At 39.7% G+C, this 7,732-nt stretch overlaps 1 long non-coding RNA gene across 1 annotated transcript; it reads left to right on the top strand.

Annotated features, from left to right (window-relative positions):
* Positions 1 to 915: 915 nt before the first annotated feature.
* LOC123309541 lies at positions 916 to 1,923 on the top strand. The gene is made up of 2 exons (XR_006537268.1): positions 916 to 1,321; positions 1,391 to 1,923. It is a non-coding gene; the product is annotated as an uncharacterized LOC123309541 (long non-coding RNA).
* The last annotated feature ends 5,809 nt before the right edge of the window (positions 1,924 to 7,732 follow it).

The raw sequence follows: 7,732 nt of genomic DNA, 5'->3' as shown, positions 1-7,732 counted from the left end.
TATTTCGGACAGAACCAAAAAAAATACTACCCGTCTTTGGGAGAAAGTTGTTTTTACTCATTATCATAAACTTAATACCAGTACTATTGAATGCTGCTTACTGAGCTCAAGTTTCTTCATTCTTATCTTTGTTATTTCACTTGTGCTCGTAAACTTCATCTATTTAGCAGATCTGATCAATGCCACGAGACTTTTTGAAGTGAAAACAGCAGCTCTTACTCCACTTTCAGCCAAGCAGGCATAATTAGTACAAATATCAATATTTGAACCCATGATGAAGTCTTAATGAAATTTCGCTCTTTTACCAGAAAGTTGGCTACTCTGCCACACTGATTTTTCCAGAGCATTCGATTCAGTGAATAATGAGGTTATTTCTTTGGAGTACCAGAAAAATTCTTAGCAGTGTGCAAGAGCCTCCATACCAACAACAACCCTAGATAACAGCATAATGGCTCTACAACCGACCATTTCTTAACAAACTCTGGAATGAATCAAGGATGCGTGTTAGCGCCTTTACTGTTCAATATTTTCGCCATAGCTATCTCGATAATTGCTGACATCAGTATGCCTGTAAGGGGTGTGGGAATAAGATTCAGATTTGATGGAGGCCTATTTAATTTTAGGCGGCTAGGAGCAAAAACCTGTACAAACTTCATCACGGAACTTCAATATGCAGACGACTACGCTCTTATCGCTAGCAGCTCAGAGGATCTACAGATAATGTTGGACACCTATAAACATACCTATATACGAAGCTTTAGGCCCTAGACTCAATATCGACAAAACCAAAATCCGTCAGAAAGCCTTCAAACTGATATCAGCCTGGAGAATGAGACTCTAGAACAGGTCGTGCAGTTCAAATACCTGGGAAGCTTCATGAATACTAGGGCTTACTTAGACACGGAAATACACCGGTACGGCTCTCTCAATCGAAAAGTCTTTCGATCGAAAGTTTATTCAATAGAAAGTTCTCTGCATCGAAGAGTCACTCGACCGAAAATGACGCCCACTTTCTCCTGATTGGCCAGATTGGTCGGAACGATTCGGAACGACTCGGAACTGGCACTCTTTCATCTTTGTCTTATCATTTCTGAAATTTGACAGAGAATTTGGACATTTAATTCTGCAGTACCAAAACGGTTGATTGTTTACATAACCTTTAATCTGGAAATTTTTCGACTTTCCTCAAAAATGAAATCAATTTGAATAATCATTTCGACGAATCAAGTAGGACCAATGATAATATGATGAAATGCATTGAAAGTGCTCTCTAGGATACATTCACTGATCAAACGGAATATATTTTCTATATATAATAAAAGTAGGTATCCATAAATTGTATCATTCTCTCATAGTACTAAGTTTAATCAAATGCAACCTTTGTTTTCAGGTAGTGTTGAATGATCAAAATACTGCAATATTCTGTATTTGTTTATAAGAGAGGAGTGTAGGGCAAGAGAACCTCACTTCTCAAATGTACCAAGATTTTCGAATTAAATGAGAATGTGATGACGATTAGTTATAATGTCATCTTAACATATAAATTCTACTGATTGAGGCGAATAGGGCAGTTGGCAATCAGAAAATTTTAAAACCTATCACATTCAATGCTGATTTTTCTTAACTCGAATAAATAATATAGATTACAAGAGACTAAGTACAAACAATGAGTATAATTTACAAACAAGCCATTCAAGAGATTCTCCTCAAACTATGGTTTCAGAAAGTGGATAATAAAAGGACAGATGGAATAACAGATACCTGTGAAATCAATAAAATTATTGAGAAAAACAGTGAACTGCTGATATAAGCTTTGCCGATAAGAAATATTTCAAAATTGCCTAATACAGCAATGAGAATCATACCATATGTCAAGTCATTGTATTGGAATAATTAAATATAAACTGTAGGTTGAATTTTCAAGATGTTCATTTGATTCATAAAACCGAATAAGATGTATTATCAAACATTCCAAATATTCTCCTCATACTATGATGTATACTTACTCTAGATACGAAGAACTAATAGGTAACATTTTGTTTCTTGATGGATAAGTTTCATTCACACTGATTCGAAGTGTCTGTTTTGAAATTTGCATGGGTTTTTCCCAACACCAATATATAATATAGATTACGAGAGACTAAGTACAAGCCATTATTATTTTATACAAACAAGAGATTCTCCTCAAACTCTGTCTGAAAGTGGATAATAAATGGACAGGTGCATTAATGAATAGCCATGAAATTATTTGGTAAAACAGTGAACTGCTGATATAATAAGCTTTGCGAAGAAGAAATATTTCACAATTGCCTATTGAAACAATGAGAATCATATCGTATGTTAATTCATTGTGTTGAAATTATTAAATATAAACTATAGGTTGAATTTACGAAATGTTTATTTCATTCATAAAACCGAAAAAGAACTTTGATAATACATCGTAAATATTCTCCATATTCTGTGATATTACATATCAGGAAAAGAGGTCAAATTACTGGGTCTTCTAAATATTCTTTATTGAAGTCATTCTAGCTTTCGTTCAGTTTCTGGACTTCTTCAGGGACAATGTCCATTAATTAAAATATTGTATGTATTTATTCTTAGTTTCTGAAGAAGTTCAGAAACTGAACGAAAGCTAGGATGACTTCAATGAAGAATATTTAGAAGACCCAGGAATTTGACTTCTTTTCCCGATATCTAATATCACATCATTTAAAGAGGTCCAGATTTCCTTTAATCTAATTCTGCATATTCTCTTCACACTATGATGTATACTTACTCTAGATACGAAGGACTGATAGGGATAGTAAAATTTTGTTTCTTTCATTTATACTGATTTTAACTGTCTGTTTTGAAATTTACCAAGTAAAATGTTACTCTGATCTTAATTTTTCCCTCATTTCAATGTTCGATTTCAAAGATATACTGAAATAGTGATAGGCATTGTGAAATAAAAGAACACATTTAAAAAATCTATTTCAGTGAAAAACACACTCCGGAATATAAGACTAAAAGTCAATGTTAAATTACTCAATCTCAGATTCAAAACCAACTGGCAAATCTTGGATATATTGGAAATCTGGTGAGCAGGTGGTTTTAGTATTTCCTGTTCATTGGGTTACTAGGAATATATCGAGTGCAGTTGTCTCACATCTTCAGTGGGATATTTGAATGTTTTCAATTTACCTACAAAGATTTTCTTGTCTTGGAGAGCATAGGATAACAGAGTAGGTAGCAGGCAGGCATCAGGTTGAAATGATGTATCATTCTTGTAGGTGCTGAAATGTTTAGGGATCTGGCAAATCTTGTATATATTGGAAATCTGGTAAGAAGGTTATTCTAGCATTTCCTGTTCCTCCATGACTTCCATACAATAATACCATCTTGACTGAAAACCGTCTCTAACATGGTTATTTGAAGACACTCATTTACAATTCTTTGGCGTAGTTCGTCCAAATTTCAGGCCGAGTCACAAAAATCTTGGACTTAAGATGGCCTCACAAGAAGTCCAGAGGGTTCAGGTCAGATGTTCCGGCAGGTCAGTCCATATAGGACCTCTTCTTCGTAGGTAGCATCATGGGCGCCCGCAGGGGGTGGCCAGGGGGGCCATGCCCCCCCGTGAGATTCTGGTCGCCTTATTGTTTTTCAGCACAACACCTTCAATATTATCCTTTGTTTTGTGAAACTCATTGGTCAGAGAGATATAAATCTTTGCGAGTTTTCGCTGAAAACTTTGAAACTATATTCAAAAAGAAATTTCAATGAATTCCTCAACAACAAAAAGAGCTGCTCAGTTATGGGCTGCAATAAATTCTTTCACTTTTGTGGTTTATTTAACGATAGCCAGTAAATATTCAAATATATTGGAATCAATAGCAAATACACTACAAGGTGTTTTTATCAATTTTGTAGATGTTCAACGTCACATAAATTTAATTATAGATATATGTGGAAAACATCGTTCCGATGATCCATGCTTCACAGAAATTTTTTCCGAAGCATCATCTATTGCTCAGAGTCTCAATATAGAGATTGGAAAACCACGAATTTGCTGTAGACAAATGTCTACGTGTGACGGCAGGTCACTCCATAGGACAGGTGCAATAATGAATTGCCATAAAATTATTTGGTAGAACAGTGAACTGCTGATATAAAACTGTAGGTTTCGATATCAAAGATACTGAAATAGTGATAAGATTTGTTAAATAAAAGAACAACTTCAAAAAAAAAATCTATTTCAGTGAAAAACACACTGTCTTGCGGGGGAAAGACCGTCAGACGGTCTTTCCCCCGCTAGACACGCAGCTGACGGTCATTTTTATATTTCCATATATGTAAGAAATATGGAGGTGTTTTCATTCGGGATGATTTTCAAATTTTTTTCCCAAGTTCACGCGCTCGACTGACGTATTTTCCACCCTCCGCCGATCGGCTGACTTCACTATTATGTTTCTAATTAACATCAATATTACATATAGAAAATTTCAGCAGGGATAAAATCACTTGAAGTTTTGCATTTTTTCCCGAGTTCCGCCGCCTCCCACGCCTGCACCCACCGATGGTATTGAAGCCGACGATCGGTTTCGTCATTTGCAATGTGACTACAACCTACAGTATTAAATTCAGCCGGGATGAAATTCCTTGAAAAAAAGAGACCCTGCCTCCTGGACTATAAGCAGAGTCTGCAGATCGGGTCATTGACGATGCTAAGCTTTTTGAGATGGGCTCTGAGTCTACAATGTCCTGTGAAAGCCGCCATTATAGATCTCCGATTTGTTCTAGAAAATCCTAGCCAACGACTGGTGTACGGGCTGGGAGGCACTATGCGAGTGACGCAGTCCAGGATGGTTGCGCCAGTACTCCAGGACCTTTAGCCTTATCCAGCTGTTGTTCCGGTCCCTGATCAAGGAATTGGAAATTCCTATACTAGGTTCCGGACCAATAAGCGTTGATGTTGCGCCTTCTCTGGCTAGAGCATCCGATGCATCGTTGCCACTGAAGCCAGAATGTCCACGTCCAGGTACCCAAATCAGTTGCAGTCTGTTTGAGGGCCTGTTTCGATATTGCTGGTTTTACTGGCCAGCAATCGAATAACAATAGAACTCGAACGACTGGGCCAATAGGCATCGTCTCTGAAATACTGACAGTAATGTTCAGGAATATCGGAACAGACGGTGAACCTACCAATTTGGATAGTTTAGATCTGCATTCAAATACCTGTGCCGAGTTGCATTTGTCTGCTGCGAGAGATTTAATTGCAGCTTGACTATCCGTTACGATTTTTATTGACCTACTCGCCCAACCAATGTTAAGCAAATGGTTGGCGCATAGATCAATAGCGAAGATTTCTGCCTGAAATGCTGTCGCCGACTTTCCCAGACTGGCACTGAGTTCGGTCAGCGGTCTACGACTGTAGAGACTCCGGCTCCAGATCCCTAGGGTTCTGGAGCCATCAGTAAACCAGCAAGGTCCTTGTAGATAGAATTCCTTGTGACGGAGTCATTCGTCTCTGCTTGGAATCAGAGAACTGAAGGTTCCATCCGTGCTGGTTCTCGTGATTATCTGATCAGTTCTCATGTCCATCACCTCGTCTGTCTCCAGTTGGACTGAAAGACGATTGGGCAAGAAAATGAGTTTGTCAGGCTCATTTACGGTAAGGTGGTGGAGCCTGTGATTGCTAGTCTTGCCTCTACCTGGATAAAAATGTGAAGGGGAGGAAGGTCTAATAGCATCTCCATGGACGCAGTTGGGGTAGAGCGGAATGCCCCCGAAATCATGAGGCATGCCGTTGTCTGGAGTTTCGAAGATTTGTTTTGGGTTAGGACGCGTTCTGTGCAGGACCACCAGGCGATACAGCCGTAGGTGATCAATGGTCTGATCACCGTGACGTATAGCCAGCGGAGCTGCTTCGGCGCTATCCCCCAAGTCTTTCCACAAATCCTTTGGCAGGCCCATAGGGAGTGCCTGGCTTTGTGGAAGACTCTTTCCACATGGGAGTTCCAGTGAAGCTTCTTATCCAGGGTAATGCCTAGATATTCGGATTCCTCTATGAGTTGAATAGTCTTACCATAGAGAATTGGGGGAGAAATTTGGAACTTTCTTCTCCTGGTAAAGGGAACAATCAAGGTTTTGCAGGGGTTCACGCCTAACTGCCCCCCATCACACCAACCCTGAATTACTGTTAGTGTTTCCTGAAGAGCAGCTGAGATGATTGCATCGTCATTGCCCGTCAGTCACATTCGATAGAAAACTTTCGTTCGGCAAACATGTTGAGATCATTACTACTGGAGTGAAGAAGAATTTGGGTTTTATTTGTCGAAATCTACGAGTTCTACTACATTTTTCGGACGTGGACCGCATGAAGTCCCTCTATTATTACTTAGTGAGATCTGGCCTGGATTATTCTTGTGCCGTATGGAACAAACACCATCGATTTACGCTGGGTCGCTTGAGAGGTTTCAAAGGAGATTCTTGAAATATCTTTCCTTTAGACGGGATAAATTTCATCCACCTCGGGGTACCCCTGACGGTATATTGCTTCTGAGACATCAGTTTCTCTCTTTGGAGGATCGTCGATTGCTCCACAGTGTAATGTTTTTGTTCAATGTTCTTCATAATTCCATACACCGTCCCACTATCTTGCAGAGGCTTTATTTTCGTATCCCTAGTCTGTCTGGTCGCGGTCAAAGCTTGTTCTACGGGCTCAGAATCGTACTGACCTTTTGAAGTTTTCACCTGTGTCTTGCATCCTCAGAATGTGGCCGCTCCATCTGAGTCGGGCCCTCGTTACTTGAATCTCAATTGTTGTACAACTCGCTCGTTGCAAGACTTCTGCATTCGAAACTTTGTGGCACCATCTGATGTGCATTATCTGTCTTAGATGACGTTGTTGCGTTTGTTCAAGCTGTTTAATATGTCGCCTGTAGGGCGTCCAGCTTTCGCTTCCGTAAAGAAGCGTTGGGAGGACCACTGCTTTGTAAACAGCTGTCTTGGTCTTCAGATTGAGGTCGTGATTTTGAAAAACTCTGTCCTTTAGCTTCCAGAATGCCCGCGATGCCGAATTGATACGGTTTTGTATTTCCGTGTCTAGGCTAGCCCTAATATTTATGAGGCTTCCCAAGTATTTGAACTGCTCGACCTGTTCTAGAGTTTCATTCTCCAGGCTGATATCTGTTTGAAGGCTTTCTGGCGGACTTACCAGGATTTTGGTCTTGTCGATATTGAGTCTAAGGCCTAAAGCTTCGTATATATGTTTATAGGTGTCCATCATTATCTGTAGATCCTCTGAGCTGCTAGCGATGAGTGAACAGTCGTCTGCATATTGAAGTTCCGTGATGAACTTGGTACGGGTTTTTGCTCTTAGGCGCTTCAGGTTAAACAGGCCTCCATCAAATCTGAATCTTATCCCAACACCTCTTACGGGCATACTCATGTCTGCAATTATCGATACAGCTATGGCGAAAATATTGAACAGTAAAGGCGCTAATACGCAGCCTTGTTTTATTCCGGAGTTGGTTGAGAAATGGTCGGTTGTGGAGCCATTATGCTGTATTCTAGCGGTGTTGTTGGTATGAAGGCTTTTACACAATGGTAGGAATTTTTCGGGTACTCCAAGACGTTCCATGATTTTCCATAGCGCTCTCCGATTCACCGAGTCGAATGCCTTACTTAAATCAAAGAGTTGTTACTCTTTGCTTAAATCGATGAAGGCTGTATAAATCCTTGATTGTTG

Source organism: Coccinella septempunctata, chromosome 3 (genome assembly GCF_907165205.1).
Source record: "Coccinella septempunctata chromosome 3, icCocSept1.1, whole genome shotgun sequence".
Classification (NCBI taxonomy): Eukaryota; Metazoa; Arthropoda; class Insecta; order Coleoptera; family Coccinellidae; genus Coccinella; species Coccinella septempunctata.
The sequence above is the reverse complement of the archived record's forward strand: the minus strand, read 5'-3'. Positions and strand labels throughout refer to the sequence as shown.